Raw genomic sequence first — 24,236 nt, forward strand, 5'->3', positions numbered from 1 at the left:
GGAAATGGAACGGGAATGGAAAAGAAACGGGAATGGAAATGGAACGGGAATGGAAATGGAATGGGAATGGAAATGGAATGGAATGGAATGGAATGGAATGTACCGGAGTGGAGTGGAGTGGAGTGGAGTGGAGTAGAGTGCACTGGAACGGAATGGAATGGAATGGAATGGAATGGAACGGAACGGAATGTACCCGAGAAGCACGGAATGGAATGGAATGGAATGTACCGGAGTGGAGTGGAGTGGAATGGAGTGGAGTGGAGTGGAGTGGAGTGGAGTGGAATGGAATGGAATGGAATGGAATGGAATGGAATGGAATGGAATGCAATGGAATGCAATGGAATGGAAAGGAATGGAATGGAATGGAATGGAATGGAATAGAATGGAATGGAATGGACACCAGTAGAATGGAATGGAATGGAATGGAATGGAATGGAATGGAATGGAATGGAATGGAATGGAATGGAATTCAATGGAATGGAATGGAATGGAATGGAATTCAATGGAATGGAATGGAATGGAATGGAATGGAATGGAATGGAATAGAATGGAATGGAATGGACACCAGTAGAATGGAATGGAATGGAATGGAATGGAATGGAATGGAATGGAATGGAATGGAATGGAATGGAATGGAATGGAATGGAATGGAATTCAATGGAATGGAATGGAATGGAATGGAATGTACCGGAGTGGAGTGGAGTGGAGTGGAGTGGAGTAGAGTGCACTGGAACGGAATGGAATGGAATGGAATGGAATGGAATGGAACGGAACGGAATGTACCCGAGAAGCACGGAATGGAATGGAATGGAATGGAATGGAATGGAATGGAATGTACCGGAGTGGAGTGGAGTGGAATGGAGTGGAGTGGAGTGGAGTGGAATGGAATGGAATGGAATGGAATGGAATGGAATGGAATGGAATGCAATGGAATGCAATGGAATAGAAAGGAATGGAATGGAATGGAATGGAATGGAATGGAATGGAATGGAATGGAATTCAATGGAATGGAATGGAGTGGAATGGAATGGAATCGAATGGAATTGAATGGAATCGAATGGAATCAAATGGGATCGAAGGGAATGGAATGGAATAGAATGGAATCAACCCGAGTAGAACGGAATGGAATGGAATGGAATGGAATGGGATGGAATGGAATGGAATGGAATGGAATGGAATGGAATTCAATGGAATGGAATGCAATGGAATGGAATGGAATGGAATGGAATTCAATGGAATGGAATGGAACGGAATGGAATTCAATGGAATGGAATGGAATGGAATGGAATGGAATTCAATGGAATGGAATGGAATGGAATGGAATGGAATTCCATGGAATGGAATGGAATGGAATGGAATGGACACCAGTAGAATGGAATGGAATGGAATGGAATGGAATGGAATGGAATGGAATGGAATGGAATGGAATGGAATCTACCCGAGTAGAACGGAATGGAACGGAATGGAATGGAATGGAATGGACAGGAGCAGAACGGAATGGAATGCAATGGAATGGAATGGAATGTACCCGAGCAGAACGGAATGGAATGAAATGGAAATGGAAAGGGAATGGAAATGGAACGGGAATGGAAATGGAACGGGAACGGAAATGGAACGGGAATGGAAATGGAACGGGAACGGAAACGGAACGAGAACGGAAATGGAACGGGAACGGAAACGGAACGGGAACGGAAATGGAACGGGAATGGTAATGGAACGGGAATGGAAATGGAACGGGAATGGAAAAGGAACGGGAATGGAAATGGATCGGGAATGGAAATGGAACGGGAATGGTAATGGAACTGGAATGGAAATGGAACGGGAATGGAAAAGAAACGGGAATGGAAATGGAACGGGAATGGAAATGGAATGGGAATGGAAATGGAATGGAATGGAATGGAATGGAATGGAATGGAATGTACCGGAGTGGAGTGGACTGGAGTGGAGTGGAGTAGAGTGCACTGGAACGGAATGGAATGGAATGGAATGGAATGGAATGGAACGGAACGGAATGTACCCGAGAAGCACGGAATGGAATGGAATGGAATGGAATGGAATGGAATGGAATGTACCGGAGTGGAGTGGAGTGGAATGGAGTGGAGTGGAGTGGAGTGGAGTGGAATGGAATGGAATGGAATGGAATGGAATGGAATGGAATGGAATGCAATGGAATGCAATGGAATAGAAAGGAATGGAATGGAATGGAATGGAATGGAATGGAATGGAATGGAATGGACACCAGTAGAATGGAATGGAATGGAATGGAATGGAATGGAATGGAATGGAATGGAATGGAATGGAATGGAATGGAATTCAATGGAATGGAATGGAATGGAATGGAATTCTATGGAATGGAATGGAATGGAATGGAATTCAATGGAATGGAATGGAATGGAATGGAATTCTATGGAATGGAATGGAGTGGAATCGAATGGAATCGAATGGAATCGAATGGAATGGAATGGAATAGAATGGAATCAACCCGAGTAGAACGGAACGGAACGCAACGGAACGGAACGGAACGGAACGGGACGGAAAGGAACGGAATGGAATGGAATGGAACGGAATTCCATGGAATGGAATGGAATGGAATGGAATTCCATGGAATGGAATGGAATGGAATGGAATGGAATGGAATGGAATGGAATGGAATTCAATGGAATGGAATGGAATGGAATGGAATTCAATGGAATGGAATGGAATGGAATGGAATGGAATGGAATGGAATTCAATGGAATGGAATGGAATGGAATGGAATGGAATGGAATGGAATGGAATGGAATTCAATGGAATGGAATGGAGTGGAATGGAATGGAATCGAATGGAATTGAATGGAATCGAATGGAATCAAATGGGATCGAATGGAATGGAATGGAACAGAATGGAATCAACCCGAGTAGAACGGAATGGAATGGAATGGAATGGAATGGGATGGAATGGAATGGAATGGAATGGAATGGAATGGAATTCAATGGAATGGAATGGAATGGAATGGAATGGAATTCAATGGAATGGAATGGAATGGAATGGAATGGAATGGAATGGAATGGAATGGAATTCAATGGAATGGAATGGAACGGAATGGAATTCAATGGAATGGAATGGAATGGAATGGAATAGAATGGAATCAACCCGAGTAGAACGGAACAGAACGCAACGGAACGGAACGGAACGGAACGGGACGGAAAGGAACGGAATGGAATGGAATGGAACGGAATTCCATGGAATGGAATGGAATGGAATGGAATGGAATGGAATGGAATGGAATTCAATGGAATGGAATGGAATGGAATGGAATGGAATGGAATGGAATGGAATGGAATGGAATGGAATTCTATGGAATGGAACGGAATGGATTGGAATGGAATGGAATAGAATGGAATCAACCCGAGTAGAACAGAACGGAACACAACGGAACGGAACGCAACGGAACGGAACGGAACGGAACGGAACGGAATGGAATGGAATGGAACGGAATTCAGTGGAATGGAATGGAATGGAATGGAATTCTATGGAATGGAATGGAATGGAATGGAATGGAATTCCATGGAATGGAATGGAATGGAATGGAATGGAATGGAATGGAATGGAATGGAATTCAATGGAATGGAATGGAGTGGAATGGAATGGAATCGAATGAAATTGAATGGAATCGAATGGAATCAAATGGGATCGAATGGAATGGAATGGAATAGAATGGAATCAACCCGAGTAGAACGGAATGGAATGGAATGGAATGGAATGGGATGGAATGGAATGGAATGGAATGGAATGGAATGGAATTCAATGGAATGGAATGGATTGGAATGGAATGGAATGGAATGGAATGGAATTCAATGGAATGGAATGGAACGGAATGGAATGGAATGGAATGGAATGGAATTCAATGGAATGGAATGGAATGGAATGGAATGGAATGGAATGGAATGGAATGGAATGGAATTCCATGGAATGGAATGGAATGGAATGGAATTCAATGGAATGGAATGGAATGGAATGGAATGGAATGGAATGGAATGGAATAGAATGGAATCAACCTGAGTAGAACGGAATGGAATGGAATGGAATGTAATGTAATGGAATGGAATGGAATGGAATGGAATGGAATGGAATGTACCAAAGTAGAACGGAAAGGAATGGAATGGAATGGAATGGAATGGAATGGAACGGAATGTACCCGAGTAGAACGGAATGGAATGGAATGGAATGGATTGGAATGGAATGGAATGGAATGGAATGGAATGTAACCGAGTAGAACGGAATGGAATGTAATTGAATGGAATGTAACTGAGTTGAACGGAACGGAATGGAATGGAATGGAATGGAATGGAATGGAATGGAATGGAATGGAATTGAGTGCAATGCAATGCAATGGAATGCAATGGAATGGAAAGGAATGGAATGGAATGGAATGGAATCTACCCGAGTAGAACGGAATGGAATGGAATTGAATGGAATGTAACCGAGTAGAACGGAACGGAATGGAATGGAATGGAATGGAATGCAATGGAATGGAATGGAATGGAATGGAATGGAATGGAATGGAATGGAATGGACACCAGTAGAATGGAATGGAATGGAATGGAATGGAATGGAATGGAATGGAATGGAATGGAATGGAATGGAATGGAATGGAATGGAATCTACCCGAGTAGAACGGAATGGAACGGATTGGAATGGAATGGAATGGACAGGAGCAGAACGGAATGGAATGCAATGGAATGGAATGGAATGTACCCGAGCAGAACGGAATGGAATGAAATGGAAATGGAAAGGGAATGGAAATGGAACGGGAATGGAAATGGAACGGGAACGGAAATGGAACGGGAATGGAAATGGAACGGGAACGGAAACGGAACGAGAACGGAAATGGAACGGGAACGGAAACGGAACGGGAACGGAAATGGAACGGGAAGGGAAATGGAACGGGAAGGGAAATGGAACGGGAACGGAAACGGAACGAGAACGGAAATGGAACGGGAAAGGAAACGGAACGGGAACGGAAACGGAACGGGAACGGAAATGGAACGGGAATGGTAACGGAACGGGAATGGAAATGGAACGGGAATGGAAATGGAACGGGAATGGAAATGGATCGGGAATGGAAATGGAACGGGAATGGTAATGGAACTGGAATGGAAATGGAACGGGAATGGAAATGGATCGGGAATGGAAATGGAACGGGAATGGTAATGGAACTGGAATGGAAATGGAACGGGAATGGAAAAGAAACGGGAATGGAAATGGAACGGGAATGGAAATGGAATGGGAATGGAAATGGAATGGAATGGAATGGAATGGAATGGAATGGAATGGAATGTACCGGAGTGGAGTGGAGTGGAATGGAGTGGAGTGGAGTGGAGTGGAGTGGAATGGAATGGAATGGAATGGAATGGAATGGAATGGAATGCAATGGAATGCAATGGAATGGAAAGGAATGGAATGGAATGGAATGGAATGGAATGGAATGGAATGGAATGGAATTCCATGGAATGGAATGGAATGGAATGGAATGGAATTCAATGGAATGGAATGGAATGGAATCGAATGGAATGGAATGGAATGGAATGGAATGGAATGGAATGGAATGGAATAGAATGGAATCAACCCGAGTAGAACGGAATGGAATGGAATGGAATGGAATGGAATGGAATGGAATGGAATGGAATGGAATGGAATGGATTGGAATGGAATGTACCAAAGTAGAACGGAATGGAATGGAATGGAATGGAATGGAATGGAATGGAATGGAATGGAATGGAATGTACCCGAGTAGAACGGAATGGAATGGAATGGAATGGATTGGAATGGAATGGAATGGAATGGAATGGAATGTAACCGAGTAGAACGGAATGGAATGTAATTGAATGGAATGTAACCGAGTTGAACGGAACGGAATGGAATGGAATGGAATGGAATGGAATGGAATGGAATGGAATGGAATGGAATGGAATTGAGTGCAATGCAATGTAATGGAATGCAATGGAATGGAAAGGAATGGAATGGAATGGAATGGAATCTACCCCAGTAGAACGGAATGGAATGGAATTCAATGGAATGCAACCGAGTAGAACGGAACGGAATGGAATGGAATGGAATGGAATGCAATGGAATGGAATGGAATGGAATGGAATGGAATGGAATGGAATGGAATGGAATGGACACCAGTAGAATGGAATGGAATGGAATGGAATGGAATGGAATGGAATGGAATGGAATGGAATCTACCCGAGTAGAACGGAATGGAACGGATTGGTATGGAATGGAATGGACAGGAGCAGAACGGAATGGAATGCAATGGAATGGAATGGAATGTACCCGAGCAGAACGGAATGGAATGAAATGGAAATGGAAAGGGAATGGAAATGGAGCGGGAATGGAAATGGAACGGGAACGGAAATGGAACGGGAATGGAAATGGAACGGGAACGGAAACGGAACGAGAACGGAAATGGAACGGGAACGGAAACGGAACGGGAACGGAAATGGAACGGGAATGGTAATGGAACGGGAATGGAAATGGAACGGGAATGGAAATGGAACGGGAATGGAAATGGATCGGGAATGGAAATGGAACGGGAATGGTAATGGAACTGGAATGGAAATGGAACGGGAATGGAAAAGAAACGGGAATGGAAATGGAACGGGAATGGAAATGGAATGGGAATGGAAATGGAATGGAATGGAATGGAATGGAATGGAATGGAATGGAATGGAATTCAATGGAATGGAATGGAGTGGAATGGAATGGAATCGAATGGAATTGAATGGAATCGAATGGAATCAAATGGGATCGAATGGAATGGAATGGAATAGAATGGAATCAACCCGAGTAGAACGGAATGGAATGGAATGGAATGGAATGGGTTGGAATGGAATGGAATGGAATGGAATGGAATGGATTGGAATTCAATGGAATGGAATGGAATGGAATGGAATGGAATGGAATGGAATGGAACGGAATGGAATGGAATGGAATGGAATGGAATGGAATGGAACGGAATTCAATGGAATGGAATGGAATGGAATGGAATGGAATGGAATGGAATGGAATGGAATTCCATGGAATGGAATGGAATGGAATGGAATTCAATGGAATGGAATGGAATGGAATCGAATGGAATGGAATGGAATGGAATGGAATGGAATGGAATGGAATGGAATAGAATGGAATCAACCTGAGTAGAACGGAATGGAATGGAATGGAATGGAATGGAATGGAATGGAATGGAATGGAATGGAATGGAATGGAATGTACCAAAGTAGAACGGAAAGGATTGGAATGGAATGGAATGGAATGGAATGGAATGGAATGGAACGGAATGTACCCGAGTAGAACGGAATGGAATGGAATGGAATGGATTGGAATGGAATGGAATGGAATGGAATGGAATGTAACCGAGTAGAACGGAATGGAATGTAATTGAATGGAATGTAACTGAGTTGAACGGAACGGAATGGAATGGAATGGAATGGAATGGAATGGAATGGAATGGAATGGAATTGAGTGCAATGCAATTCAATGGAATGCAATGGAATGGAAAGGAATGGAATGGAATGGAATGGAATCTACCCCAGTAGAACGGAATGGAATGGAATTGAATGGAATGCAACCGAGTAGAACGGAACGGAATGGAATGGAATGGAATGGAATGCAATGGAATGGAATGGAATGGAATGGAATGGAATGGAATGGAATGGAATGGAATGGAATGGACACCAGTAGAATGGAATGGAATGGAATGGAATGGAATGGAATGGAATGGAATGGAATGGAATCTACCCGAGTAGAACGGAATGGAACGGATTGGAATGGAATGGAATGGACAGGAGCAGAACGGAATGGAATGCAATGGAATGGAATGGAATGTACCCGAGCAGAACGGAATGGAATGAAATGGAAATGGAAAGGGAATGGAAATGGAACGGGAATGGAAATGGAACGGGAACGGAAATGGAACGGGAATGGAAATGGAACGGGAACGGAAACGGAACGAGAACGGAAATGGAACGGGAACGGAAACGGAACGGGAACGGAAATGGAACGGGAATGGTAATGGAACGGGAATGTAAATGGAACGGGAATGGAAATGGAACGGGAATGGAAATGGATCGGGAATGGAAATGGAACGGGAATGGTAATGGAACTGGAATGGAAATGGAACGGGAATGGAAAAGAAACGGGAATGCAAATGGAACGGGAATGGAAATGGAATGGGAATGGAAATGGAATGGAATGGAATGGAATGGAATGGAATGTACCGGAGTGGAGTGGAGTGGAGTGGAGTGGAGTAGAGTGCACTGGAACGGAATGGAATGGAATGGAATGGAATGGAACGGAACGGAATGTACCCGAGAAGCACGGAATGGAATGGAATGGAATGGAATGGAATGGAATGGAATGGAATGGAATGGAATGGAATGGAATGTACCGGAGTGGAGTGGAGTGGAATGGAGTGGAGTGGAGTGGAGTGGAGTGGAATGGAATGGAATGGAATGGAATGGAATGGAATGGAATGGAATGCAGTGGAATGCAATGGAATGGAAAGGAATGGAATGGAATGGAATGGAATGGAATGGAATGGAATGGACACCAGTAGAATGGAATGGAATGGAATGGAATGGAATGGAATGGAATGGAATGGAATGGAATGGAATGGAATGGAATGGACACCAGTAGAATGGAATGGAATGGAATGGAATGGAATGGAATGGAATGGAATGGAATGGAATGGAATGGAATTCAATGGAATGGAATGGAATGGAATGGAATGGAATTCAATGGAATGGAATGGAGTGGAATGGAATGGAATCGAATGGAATTGAATGGAATCGAATGGAATCAAATGGGATCGAATGGAATGGAATGGAATAGAATGGAATCAACCCGAGTAGAACGGAATGGAATGGAATGGAATGGAATGGAATGGAATGGAATGGAATTCAATGGAATGGAATGGAATGGAATGGAATGGAATGGAATGGAATGGAATGGAATTCAATGGAATGGAATGGAACGGAATGGAATTCAATGGAATGGAATGGAATGGAATGGAATGGAATTCAATGGAATGGAATGGAATGGAATGGATTGGAATGGAATGGAATTCCATGGAATGGAATGGAATGGAATGGAATTCCATGGAATGGAATTCCATGGAATGGAATGGAATGGAATGGAATTCCATGGAATGGAATGGAATGGAATGGAATGGAATGGAATGGAATGGAATGGAATGGAATAGAATGGAATCAACCCGAGTAGAACGGAATGGAATGGAATGGAATGGAATGGAATGGAATGGAATGGAATGGAATGGAATGGAATGTACCAAAGTAGAACGGAATGGAATGGAATGGAATGGAATGGAATGGAATGGAATGGAATGGAATGTACCCGAGTAGAACGGAATGGAATGGAATGGAATGGATTGGAATGGAATGGAATGGAATGGAATGGAATGTAACCGAGTAGAACGGAATGGAATGTAATTGAATGGAATGTAACCGAGTTGAACGGAACGGAATGGAATGGAATGGAATGGAATGGAATGGAATGGAATGGAATTGAGTGCAATGCAATGCAATGCAATGGAATGCAATGGAATGGAAAGGAATGGAATGGAATGGAATGGAATCTACCCGAGTAGAACGGAATGGAATGGAATTGAATGGAATGTAACCGAGTAGAACGGAACGGAATGGAATGGAATGGAATGGAATGGAATGGAATGGAATGGAATGGAATGGAATGGAATGGAATGCAATGGAATGGAATGGAATGGAATGGAATGGAATGGAATGGAATGGAATGGACACCAGTAGAATGGAATGGAATGGAATGGAATGGAATGGAATGGAATGGAATGGAATGGAATCTACCCGAGTAGAACGGAATCTAACGGAATGGAATGGAATGGAATGGACAGGAGCAGAACGGAATGGAATGCAATGGAATGGAATGGAATGTACCCGAGCAGAACGGAATGGAATGAAATGGAAATGGAAAGGGAATGGAAATGGAACGGGAATGGAAATGGAACGGGAACGGAAATGGAACGGGAATGGAAATGGAACGGGAACGGAAACGGAACGAGAACGGAAATGGAACGGGAACGGAAACGGAACGGGAACGGAAATGGAACGGGAATGGTAACGGAACGGGAACGGAAATGGAACGGGAATGGAAAAGGAACGGGAATGGAAATGGATCGGGAATGGAAATGGAACGGGAATGGTAATGGAACTGGAATGGAAATGGAACGGGAATGGAAAAGAAACGGGAATGGAAATGGAACGGGAATGGAAATGGAATGGGAATGGAAATGGAATGGAATGGAATGGAATGGAATGGAATGGAATGGAATGGAATGTACCGGTGTGGAGTGGAGTGGATTGGAGTGGAGTAGAGTGCACTGGAACGGAATGGAATGGAATGGAATGGAATGGAACGGAACGGAATGTACCCGAGAAGCACGGAATGGAATGGAATGGAATGGAATGGAATGGAATGGAATGGAATGTACCGGAGTGGAGTGGAGTGGAATGGAGTGGAGTGGAGTGGAGTGGAATGGAATGGAATGGAATGGAATGGAATGGAATGGAATGGAATGGAATGGAATGGAATGCAATGGAATGCAATGGAATGGAAAGGAATGGAATGGAATGGAATGGAATGGAATGGAATGGAATGGAATGGAATGGACAACAGTAGAATGGAAAGGAATGGAATGGAATGGAATGGAATGGAATGGAATGGAATGCAATGGAATGCAATGGAATGGAAAGGAATGGAATGGAATGGAATGGAATGGAATGGAATGGAATGGAATGGAATGGACACCAGTAGAATGGAATGGAATGGAATGGAATGGAATGGAATGGAATGGAATGGAATGGAATGGAATGGAATTCAATGGAATGGAATGGAATGGAATGGAATTCAATGGAATGGAATGGAATGGAATGGAATGGAATGGAATGGAATGGAATTCAATGGAATGGAATGGAATGGAATGGAATGGAATGGAATGGAATGGAATGGAATTCAATGGAATGGAATGGAGTGGAATGGAATGGAATCGAATGGAATTGAATGGAATCGAATGGAATCAAATGGGATCGAATGGAATGGAATGGAACAGAATGGAATCAACCCGAGTAGAACGGAATGGAATGGAATGGAATGGAATGGGATGGAATGGAATGGAATGGAATGGAATGGAATGGAATGGAATTCAATGGAATGGAATGGAATGGAATGGAATTCAATGGAATGGAATGGAATGGAATGGAATGGAATGGAATGGAATGGAATTCAATGGAATGGAATGGAATGGAATGGAATGGAATGGAATGGAATGGAATGGAATGGAATGGAATGGAATGGAATGGAATTCAATGGAATGGAATGGAACGGAATGGAATTCAATGGAATGGAATGGAATGGAATGGAATGGAATTCAATGGAATGGAATGGAATGGAATGGAATGGAATTCCATGGAATGGAATGGAATGGAATGGAATTCCATGGAATGGAATGGAATGGAATGGAATGGAATGGAATGGAATAGAATGGAATCAAACCGAGTAGAACGGAATGGAATGGAATGGAATGTAATGGAATGGAATGGAATGGAATGGAATGGAATGGAATGTACCAAAGTAGAACGGAATGGAATGGAATGGAATGGATTGGAATGGAATGGAATGGAATGGAATGGAATGTAACCGAGTAGAACGGAATGGAATGTAATTGAATGGAATGTAACCGAGTTGAACGGAACGGAATGGAATGGAATGGAATGGAATGGAATGGAATGGAATGGAATGGAATTGAGTGCAATGCAATGCAATGGAATGCAATGGAATGGAAAGGAATGGAATGGAATGGAATGGAATCTACCCGAGTAGAACGGAATGGAATGGAATTGAATGGAATGTAACCGAGTAGAACGGAACGGAATGGAATGGAATGGAATGGAATGGAATGGAATGGAATGGAATGGAATGGAATGGAATGGAATGCAATGCAATGGAATGGAATGGAATGGAATGGAATGGAATGGAATGGAATGGACACCAGTAGAATGGAATGGAATGGAATGGAATGGAATGGAATGGAATGGAATGGAATGGAATCTACCCGAGTAGAACGGAATCTAACGGAATGGAATGGAATGGAATGGACAGGAGCAGAACGGAATGGAATGCAATGGAATGGAATGGAATGTACCCGAGCAGAACGGAATGGAATGAAATGGAAATGGAAAGGGAATGGAAATGGAACGGGAATGGAAATGGAACGGGAACGGAAATGGAACGGGAATGGAAATGGAACGGGAACGGAAACGGAACGAGAACGGAAATGGAACGGGAACGGAAACGGAACGGGAACGGAAATGGAACGGGAATGGTAACGGAACGGGAACGGAAATGGAACGGGAATGGAAAAGGAACGGGAATGGAAATGGATCGGGAATGGAAATGGAACGGGAATGGTAATGGAACTGGAATGGAAATGGAACGGGAATGGAAAAGAAACGGGAATGGAAATGGAACGGGAATGGAAATGGAATGGGAATGGAAATGGAATGGAATGGAATGGAATGGAATGGAATGGAATGGAATGGAATGTACCGGTGTGGAGTGGAGTGGATTGGAGTGGAGTAGAGTGCACTGGAACGGAATGGAATGGAATGGAATGGAATGGAACGGAACGGAATGTACCCGAGAAGCACGGAATGGAATGGAATGGAATGGAATGGAATGGAATGGAATGGAATGTACCGGAGTGGAGTGGAGTGGAATGGAGTGGAGTGGAGTGGAGTGGAGTGGAATGGAATGGAATGGAATGGAATGGAATGGAATGGAATGGAATGGAATGGAATGGAATGCAATGGAATGCAATGGAATGGAAAGGAATGGAATGGAATGGAATGGAATGGAATGGAATGGAATGGAATGGAATGGAATGGAATGGAATGGACAACAGTAGAATGGAAAGGAATGGAATGGAATGGAATGGAATGGAATGGAATGGAATGCAATGGAATGCAATGGAATGGAAAGGAATGGAATGGAATGGAATGGAATGGAATGGAATGGAATGGAATGGACACCAGTAGAATGGAATGGAATGGAATGGAATGGAATGGAATGGAATGGAATGGAATGGAATTCAATGGAATGGAATGGAATGGAATGGAATTCAATGGAATGGAATGGAATGGAATGGAATGGAATGGAATGGAATGGAATGGAATTCAATGGAATGGAATGGAATGGAATGGAATGGAATGGAATGGAATGGAATGGAATTCAATGGAATGGAATGGAGTGGAATGGAATGGAATCGAATGGAATTGAATGGAATCGAATGGAATCAAATGGGATCGAATGGAATGGAATGGAACAGAATGGAATCAACCCGAGTAGAACGGAATGGAATGGAATGGAATGGAATGGGATGGAATGGAATGGAATGGAATGGAATGGAATGGAATGGAATTCAATGGAATGGAATGGAATGGAATGGAATGGAATGGAATGGAATGGAATGGAATGGAATGGAATGGAATTCAATGGAATGGAATGGAACGGAATGGAATTCAATGGAATGAAATGGAATGGAATGGAATGGAATTCTATGGAATGGAATGGAATGGAATGGAATGGAATTCCATGGAATGGAATGGAATGGAATGGAATTCCATGGAATGGAATGGAATGGAATGGAATGGAATGGAATAGAATGGAATCAACCCGAGTAGAACGGAATGGAATGGAATGGAATGTAATGGAATGGAATGGAATGGAATGGAATGGAATGGAATGGAATGTACCAAAGTAGAACGGAATGGAATGGAATGGAATGGATTGGAATGGAATGGAATGGAATGGAATGGAATGTAACCGAGTAGAACGGAATGGAATGTAATTGAATGGAATGTAACCGAGTTGAACGGAACGGAATGGAATGGAATGGAATGGAATGGAATGGAATGGAATGGAATGGAATTGAGTGCAATGCAATGCAATGGAATGCAATGGAATGGAAAGGAATGGAATGGAATGGAATGGAATCTACCCGAGTAGAACGGAATGGAATGGAATTGAATGGAATGTAACCGAGTAGAACGGAACGGAATGGAATGGAATGGAATGGAATGGAATGCAATGGAATGGAATGGAATGGAATGGAATGGAATGGAATGGACACCAGTAGAATGGAATGGAATGGAATGGAATGGAATGGAATGGAATGGAATGGAATGGAATGGAATGGAATGGAATCTACCCGAGTAGAACGGAATGGAACGGAATGGAATGGAATGGAATGGACAGGAGCAGAACGGAATGGAATGCAATGGAATGGAATGGAATGTACCCGAGCAGAACGGAGTGGAATGAAATGGAAATGGAAAGGGAATGGAAATGGAACGGGAATGGAAATGGAACGGGAACGGAAATGGAACGGGAATGGAAATGGAACGGGAACGGAAACGGAACGAGAACGGAAATGGAACGGGAACGGAAACGGAACGGGAACGGAAATGGAACGGGAATTGTAACGGAACGGGAACGGAAATGGAACGGGAATGGAAAAGGAACGGGAATGGAAATGGATCGGGAATGGAAATGGAACGGGAATGGTAATGGAACTGGAATGGAAATGGAACGGGAATGGAAAAGAAACGGGAATGGAAATGGAACGGGAATGGAAATGGAATGGGAATGGAATGGAATGGAATGGAATGGAATGGAATGGAATGTACCGGTGTGGAGTGGAGTGGATTGGAGTGGAGTAGAGTGCACTGGAACGGAATGGAATGGAATGGAATGGAATGGAACGGAACGGAATGTACCCGAGAAGCACGGAATGGAATGGAATGGAATGGAATGGAATGGAATGGAATGGAATGTACCGGAGTGGAGTGGAGTGGAATGGAGTGGAGTGGAGTGGAGTGGAGTGGAATGGAATGGAATGGAATGGAATGGAATGGAATGGAATGGAATGCAATGGAATGCAATGGAATGGAAAGGAATGGAATGGAATGGAATGGAATGGAATGGAATGGAATGGAATGGAATGGACAACAGTAGAATGGAAAGGAATGGAATGGAATGGAATGGAATGGAATGGAATGGAATGGAATGGAATGGAATTCAATGGAATGGAATGGAATGGAATGGAATTCAATGAAATGGAATGGAATGGAATGGAATTCAATGTAATGTAATGGAATGGAATGGAATTCTATGGAATGGAATGGAGTGGAATCGAATGGAATCGAATGGAATCGAATGGAATGGAATGGAATAGAATGGAATCAACCCGAGTAGAACGGAACGGAACGCAACGGAACGGAACGGAACGGAACGGGACGGAACGGAACGGAATGGAATGGAATGGAAAGGAATTCAGTGGAATGGAATGGAATGGAATGGAATTCTATGGAATGGAATGGAATGGAATGGAATGGAATGGAATGGAATGGAATGGAATTGAATGGAATTCAATGGAATGGAATGGAGTGGAATGGAATGGAATCGATTGGAATTGAATGGAATCGAATGGAATCAAATGGGATCGAATGGAATGGAATGGAATAGAATGGAATCAACCCGAGTAGAACGGAATGGAATGGAATGGAATGGAATGGGATGGAATGGAATGGAATGGAATGGAATGGAATGGTATTCAAAGGAATGGAATGGAATGGAATGGAATGGAATGGAATGGAATGGAATGGAATGGAATGGAATGGAATGGAATTCAATGGAATGGAATGGAACGGAATGGAATTCCATGGAATGGAATGGAATGGAATGGAATGGAATGGAATTCAATGGAATGGAATGGAATGGAATGGAATGGAATTCCATGGAATTGAATGGAATGGAATGGAATGGAATGGAATGGAATGGAATGGAATGGAATGGAATAGAATGGAATCAACCCGAGTAGAACGGAATGGAATGGAATGGAATGTAATGGAATGGAAAGGAATGGAATGGAATGGAATGGAATGGAATGGAATGGAATGGAATGTACCAAAGTAGAACGGAATGGAATGGAATGGAATGGATTGGAATGGAATGGAATGGAATGGAATGGAATGTAACCGAGTAGAACGGAATGGAATGTAATTGAATGGAATGTAACCGAGTTGAACGGAACGGAATGGAATGGAATGGAATGGAATGGAATGGAATGGAATGGAATGGAATTGAGTGCAATGCAATGCAATGGAATGCAATGGAATGGAAAGGAATGGAATGGAATGGAATGGAATCTACCCGAGTAGAACGGAATGGAATGGAATTGAATGGAATGTAACCGAGTAGAACGGAACGGAATGGAATGGAATGGAATGGAATGGAATGCAATGGAATGGAATGGAATGGAATGGAATGGAATGGAATGGAATGGAATGGAATCTACCCGAGTAGAACGGAATGGAACGGATTGGAATGGAATGGAATGGACAGGAGCAGAACGGAATGGAATGCAATGGAATGGAATGGAATGTACCCGAGCAGAACGGAATGGAATTAAATGGAAATGGAAAGGGAATGGTAATGGAACGGGAATGGAAATGGAACGGGAACGGAAATGGAACGGGAATGGAAAGGGAACGGGAACGGAAACGGAACGAGAACGGAAATGGAACGGGAAGGGAAACGGAACGGGAACGGAAATGGAACGGGAATGGTAATGGAACGGGAATGGAAATGGAACGGGAATGGAAATGGAACGGGAATGGAAATGGATCGGGAATGGAAATGGAACGGGAATGGTAATGGAACTGGAATGGAAATGGAACGGGAATGGAAAAGAAACGGGAATGGAAATGGAACGGGAATGGAAATGGAATGGGAATGGAAATGGAATGGAATGGAATGGAATGGAATGGAATGGAATGTAGCAGAGTGGAGTGGAGTGGAGTGGAGTGGAGTAGAGTGCACTGGAACGGAATGGAATGGAATGGAATGGAATGGAGCGGAACGGAATGTACCCGAGAAGCACGGAATGGAATGGAATGGAATGGAATGGAATGGAATGGAATGGAATGTACCGGAGTGGAGTGGAGTGGAATGGAGTGGAGTGGAGTGGAGTGGAGTGGAATGGAATGGAATGGAATGGAATGGAATGGAATGCAATGGAATGCAATGGAATGGAAAGGAATGGAATGGAATGGAATGGAATGGAATGGAATGGAATGGAATGGACACCAGTAGAATGGAATGGAATGGAATGGAATGGAATGGAATGGAATGGAATGGAATGGAATGGAATTCAATGGAATGGAATGGAATGGAATGGAATTCAATGGAATGGAATGGAATGGAATGGAATGGAATTCAATGGAATGGAATGGAATGGAATGGAATGCAATGGAATGGAATGGAATGGAATTCTATGGAATGGAATGGAGTGGAATGGAATGGAATCGAATGGAATTGAATGGAATCGAATGGAATCAAATGGGATCGAATGGAATGGAATGGAATAGAATGGAATCAACCCGAGTAGAAAGGAATGGAATGGAATGGAATGGAATGGGATGGAATGGAATGGAATGGAATGGAATGGAATGGAATGGAATGGAATGGAATGGAATGGAATTCAATGGAATGGAATGGAATGGAATGGAATGGAATGGAATGGAATGGAATGGAATGGAATGGAATGGAATAGAATGGAATCAACCCGAGTAGAACGGAATGGAATGGAATGGAATGGAATGGAATGGAATGGAATGGAATGGAATGGAATGGAATGGAATGGAATGTACCAAAGTAGAACGGAATGGAATGGAATGGAATGGAATGGAATGGAATGGAATGGAATGGAATGTACCCGAGTAGAACGGAATGGAATGGAATGGAATGGATTGGAATGGAATGGAATGGAATGGAATGGAATGTAACCGAGTAGAACGGAATGGAATGTAATTGAATGGAATGTAACCGAGTTGAACGGAACGGAATGGAATGGAATGGAATGGAATGGAATGGAATGGAATGGAATTGAGTGCAATGCAATGCAATGGAATGCAATGGAATGGAAAGGAATGGAATGGAATGGAATGGAATCTACCCGAGTAGAACGGAATGGAATGGAATTGAATGGAATGTAACCGAGTAGAACGGAACGGAATGGAATGGAATGGAATGGAATGGAATGGAATGGAATGCAATGGAATGGAATGGAATGGAATGGAATCTACCCGAGTAGAACGGAATGGAACGGAATGGAATGGAATGGAATGGAATGGAATGGAATGGAATCTACCCGAGTAGAACGGAATGGAACGGAATGGAATGGAATGGAATGGACGGGAGCAGAACGGAATGGAATGCAATGGAATGGAATGGAATGTACCCGAGCAGAACGGAATGGAATGAAATGGAAATGGAAAGGGAATGGAAATGGAACGGGAATGGAAATGGAACGGGAACGGAAATGGAACGGGAATGGAAATGGAACGGGAACGGAAACGGAACGAGAACGGAAATGGAACGGGAACGGAAACGGAACGGGAACGGAAATGGAACGGGAATGGTAACGGAACGGGAATGGAAATGGAACGGGAATGGAAAAGGAACGGGAATGGAAATGGATCGGGAATGGAAATGGAACGGGAATGGTAATGGAACTGGAATGGAAATGGAACGGGAATGGAAAAGAAACGGGAATGGAAATGGAACGGGAATGGAAATGGAATGGGAATGGAAATGGAATGGAATGGAATGGAATGGAATGGAATGGAATGTACCGGAGTGGAGTGGAGTGGAGTGGAGTGGAGTAGAGTGCACTGGAACGGAATGGAATGGAATGGAATGGAATGGAACGGAACGGAATGTACCCGAGAAGCACGGAATGGAATGGAATGGAATGGAATGGAATGGAATGGAATGTACCGGAGTGGAGTGGAGTGGAATGGAGTGGAGTGGAGTGGAGTGGAATGGAATGGAATGGAATGGAATGGAATGCAATGGAATGCAATGGAATAGAAAGGAATGGAATGGAATGGAATGGAATGGAATGGAATGGAATGGAATGGAATGGAATGGACACCAGTAGAATGGAATGGAATGGAATGGAATGGAATGGAATGGAATGGAATGGAATGGAATGGAATGGAATTCAATGGAATGGAATGGAATGGAATGGAATTCTATGGAATGGAATGGAATGGAATGGAATTCAATGGAATGGAATGGAATGGAATGGAATTCTATGGAATGGAATGGAGTGGAATCGAATGGAATCGAATGGAATCGAATGGAATGGAATGGAATAGAATGGAATCAACCCGAGTAGAACGGAACGGAACGCAACGGAACGGAACGGAACGGAACGGGACGGAAAGGAACGGAATGGAATGGAATGGAACGGAATTCCATGGAATGGAATGGAATGGAATGGAATGGAATGGAATGGAATGGAATGGAATGGAATTCAATGGAATGGAACGGAATGGATTGGAATGGAATGGAATAGAATGGAATCAACCCGAGTAGAACGGAACGGAACACAACGGAACGGAACGGAACGCAACGGAACGGAACGGAACGGAACGGAACGGAATGGAATGGAATGGAACGGAATTCAGTGGAATGGAATGGAATGGAATGGAATTCTATGGAATGGAATGGAATGGAATGAAATGGAATGGAATTCCATGGAATGGAATGGAATGGAATGGAATTCCATGGAATGGAATGGAATGGAATGGAATTCCATGGAATGGAATGGAATGGAATGGAATGGAATGGAATGGAATGGAATTCAATGGAATGGAATGGAGTGGAATGGAATGGAATCGAATGGAATTGAATGGAATCGAATGGAATCAAATGGGATCGAATGGAATGGAATGGAATAGAATGGAATCAACCCGAGTAGAACGGAATGGAATGGAATGGAATGGAATGGGATGGAATGGAATGGAATGGAATTCAATGGAATGGAATTCAATGGAATGGAATGCAATGGAATGGAATGGAATGGAATGGAATTCAATGGAATGGAATGGAACGGAATGGAATTCAATGGAATGGAATGGAATGGAATGGAATGGAATTCAATGGAATGGAATGGAATGGAATGGAATGGAATGGAATGGAATGGAATGGAATTCCATGGAATGGAATGGAATGGAATGGAATGGACACCAGTAGAATGGAATGGAATGGAATGGAATGGAATGGAATGGAATGGAATGGAATGGAATGGAATGGAATGGAATCTACCCGAGTAGAACGGAATGGAACGGAATGGAATGGAATGGAATGGACAGGAGCAGAACGGAATGGAATGCAATGGAATGGAATGGAATGTACCCGAGCAGAACGGAATGGAATGAAATGGAAATGGAAAGGGAATGGAAATGGAACGGGAATGGAAATGGAACGGGAACGGAAATGGAACGGGAATGGAAATGGAACGGGAACGGAAACGGAACGAGAACGGAAATGGAACGGGAACGGAAACGGAACGGGAACGGAAATGGAACGGGAATGGTAATGGAACGGGAATGGAAATGGAACGGGAATGGAAAAGGAACGGGAATGGAAATGGATCGGGAATGGAAATGGAACGGGAATGGTAATGGAACTTGAATGGAAATGGAACGGGAATGGAAAAGAAACGGGAATGGAAATGGAACGGGAATGGAAATGGAATGGGAATGGAAATGGAATGGAATGGAATGGAATGGAATGGAATGGAATGTACCGGAGTGGAGTGGAGTGGAGTGGAGTGGAGTAGAGTGCACTGGAACGGAATGGAATGGAATGGAATGGAATGGAATGGAACGGAACGGAATGTACCCGAGAAGCACGGAATGGAATGGAATGGAATGGAATGGAATGGAATGGAATGTACCGGAGTGGAGTGGAGTGGAATGGAGTGGAGTGGAGTGGAGTGGAGTGGAATGGAATGGAATGGAATGGAATGGAATGGAATGGAATGGAATGCAATGGAATGCAATGGAATAGAAAGGAATGGAATGGAATGGAATGGAATGGAATGGAATGGAATGGAATGGACACCAGTAGAATGGAATGGAATGGAATGGAATGGAATGGAATGGAATGGAATGGAATGGAATGGAATTCAATGGAATGGAATGGAATGGAATGGAATTCTATGGAATGGAATGGAATGGAATGGAATTCAATGGAATGGAATGGAATGGAATGGAATTCTATGGAATGGAATGGAGTGGAATCGAATGGAATCGAATGGAATCGAATGGAATGGAATGGAATAGAATGGAATCAACCCGAGTAGAACGGAACGGAACGCAACGGAACGGAACGGAACGGAACGGGACGGAAAGGAACGGAATGGAATGGAATGGAACGGAATTCCATGGAATGGAATGGAATGGAACGGAATTCCATGGAATGGAATGGAATGGAATGGAATGGAATGGAATGGAATGGAATGGAATTGAATGGAATCGAATGGAATCAAATGGGATCGAATGGAATGGAATGGAACAGAATGGAATCAACCCGAGTAGAACGGAATGGAATGGAATGGAATGGAATGGGATGGAATGGAATGGAATGGAATGGAATGGAATGGAATGGAATTCAATGGAATGGAATGGAATGGAATGGAATGGAATGGGATGGAATGGAATGGAATGGAATTCCATGGAATGGAATGGAACGGAATGGAATTCAATGGAATGGAATGGAACGGAATGGAATTCCTTGGAATGGAATGGAATGGAATGGAATGGAATGGAATAGAATGGAATCAACCCGAGTAGAACGGAATGGAATGGAATGGAATGGAATGGAATGGAATGGAATGGAATGGAATGGAACGGAATGTACCAAAGTAGAACGGAATGGAATGGAATGGAATGGATTGGAATGGAATGGAATGGAATGGAATGGAATGTAACCGAGTAGAACGGAATGGAATGTAATTGAATGGAATGTAACCGAGTTGAACGGAACGGAATGGAATGGAATGGAATGGAATGGAATGGAATGGAATGGAATGGAATTGAGTGCAATGCAATGCAATGGAATGCAACGGAATGGAAAGGAATGGAATGGAATGGAATGGAATCTACCCGAGTAGAATGGAATGGAATGGAATTGAATGGAATGTAACCGAGTAGAACGGAACGGAATGGAATGGAATGGAATGGAATGGAATGCAATGGAATGGAATGGAATGGAATGGAATGGAATGGAATGGAATGGAATGGACACCAGTAGAATGGAATGGAATGGAATGGAATGGAATGGAATGGAATGGAATGGAATGGAATGGAATGGAATGGAATGGAATGGAATCTACCCGAGTAGAACGGAATGGAACGGAATGGAATGGAATGGAATGGACAGGAGCAGAACGGAATGGAATGCAATGGAATGGAATGGAATGTACCCGAGCAGAACGGAATGGAATGAAATGGAAATGGAAAGGGAATGGAAATGGAACGGGAATGGAAATGGAACGGGAACGGAAATGGAACGGGAATGGAAATGGAATGGGAACGGAAACGGAACGAGAACGGAAATGGAACGGGAACGGAAACGGAACGGGAACGGAAATGGAACGGGAATGGTAATGGAACGGGAATGGAAATGGAACGGGAATGGAAAAGGAACGGGAATGGAAATGGATCGGGAATGGAAATGGAACGGGAATGGTAATGGAACTGGAATGGAAATGGAACGGGAATGGAAAAGAAACGGGAATGGAAATGGAACGGGAATGGAAATGGAATGGGAATGGAAATGGAATGGAATGGAATGGAATGGAATGGAATGGAATGTACCGGAGTGGAGTGGAGTGGAGTGGAGTGGAGTAGAGTGCACTGGAACGGAATGGAATGGAATGGAATGGAATGGAATGGAACGGAACGGAATGTACCCGAGAAGCACGGAATGGAATGGAATGGAATGGAATGGAATGGAATGGAATGTACCGGAGTGGAGTGGAGTGGAATGGAGTGGAGTGGAGTGGAGTGGAGTGGAATGGAATGGAATGGAATGGAATGGAATGGAATGGAATGGAATGCAATGGAATGCAATGGAATAGAAAGGAATGGAATGGAATGGAATGGAATGGAATGGAATGGAATGGAATGGACACCAGTAGAATGGAATGGAATGGAATGGAATGGAATGGAATGGAATGGAATGGAATGGAATGGAATTCAATGGAATGGAATGGAATGGAATGGAATTCTATGGAATGGAATGGAATGGAATGGAATTCAATGGAATGTAATGGAATGGAATGGAATTCTATGGAATGGAATGGAGTGGAATCGAATGGAATCGAATGGAATCGAATGGAATGGAATGGAATAGAATGGAATCAACCCGAGTAGAACGGAACGGAACGCAACGGAACGGAACGGAACGGAACGGGACGGAACGGAACGGAATGGAATGGAATGGAAAGGAATTCAGTGGAATGGAATGGAATGGAATGGAATTCTATGGAATGGAATGGAATGGAATGGAATGGAATGGAATGGAATGGAATGGAATTGAATGGAATTCAATGGAATGGAATGGAGTGGAATGGAATGGAATCGATTGGAATTGAATGGAATCGAATGGAATCAAATGGGATCGAATGGAATGGAATGGAATAGAATGGAATCAACCCGAGTAGAACGGAATGGAATGGAATGGAATGGAATGGGATGGAATGGAATGGAATGGAATGGAATGGAATGGTATTCAAAGGAATGGAATGGAATGGAATGGAATGGAATGGAATGGAATGGAATGGAATGGAATGGAATGGAATGGAATTCAATGGAATGGAATGGAACGGAATGGAATTCAATGGAATGGAATGGAATGGAATGGAATGGAATGGAATTCAATGGAATGGAATGGAATGGAATGGAATGGAATTCCATGGAATTGAATGGAATGGAATGGAATGGAATGGAATGGAATGGAATGGAATGGAATGGAATGGAATAGAATGGAATCAACCCGAGTAGAACGGAATGGAATGGAATGGAATGTAATGGAATGGAAAGGAATGGAATGGAATGGAATGGAATGGAATGGAATGGAATGGAATGTACCAAAGTAGAACGGAATGGAATGGAATGGAATGGATTGGAATGGAATGGAATGGAATGGAATGGAATGTAACCGAGTAGAACGGAATGGAATGTAATTGAATGGAATGTAACCGAGTTGAACGGAACGGAATGGAATGG

The sequence above is a fragment of the Gorilla gorilla genome, chromosome 14 (assembly GCF_029281585.2).
Source record: "Gorilla gorilla gorilla isolate KB3781 chromosome 14, NHGRI_mGorGor1-v2.1_pri, whole genome shotgun sequence".
NCBI classification, from domain to species: Eukaryota; Metazoa; Chordata; class Mammalia; order Primates; family Hominidae; genus Gorilla; species Gorilla gorilla.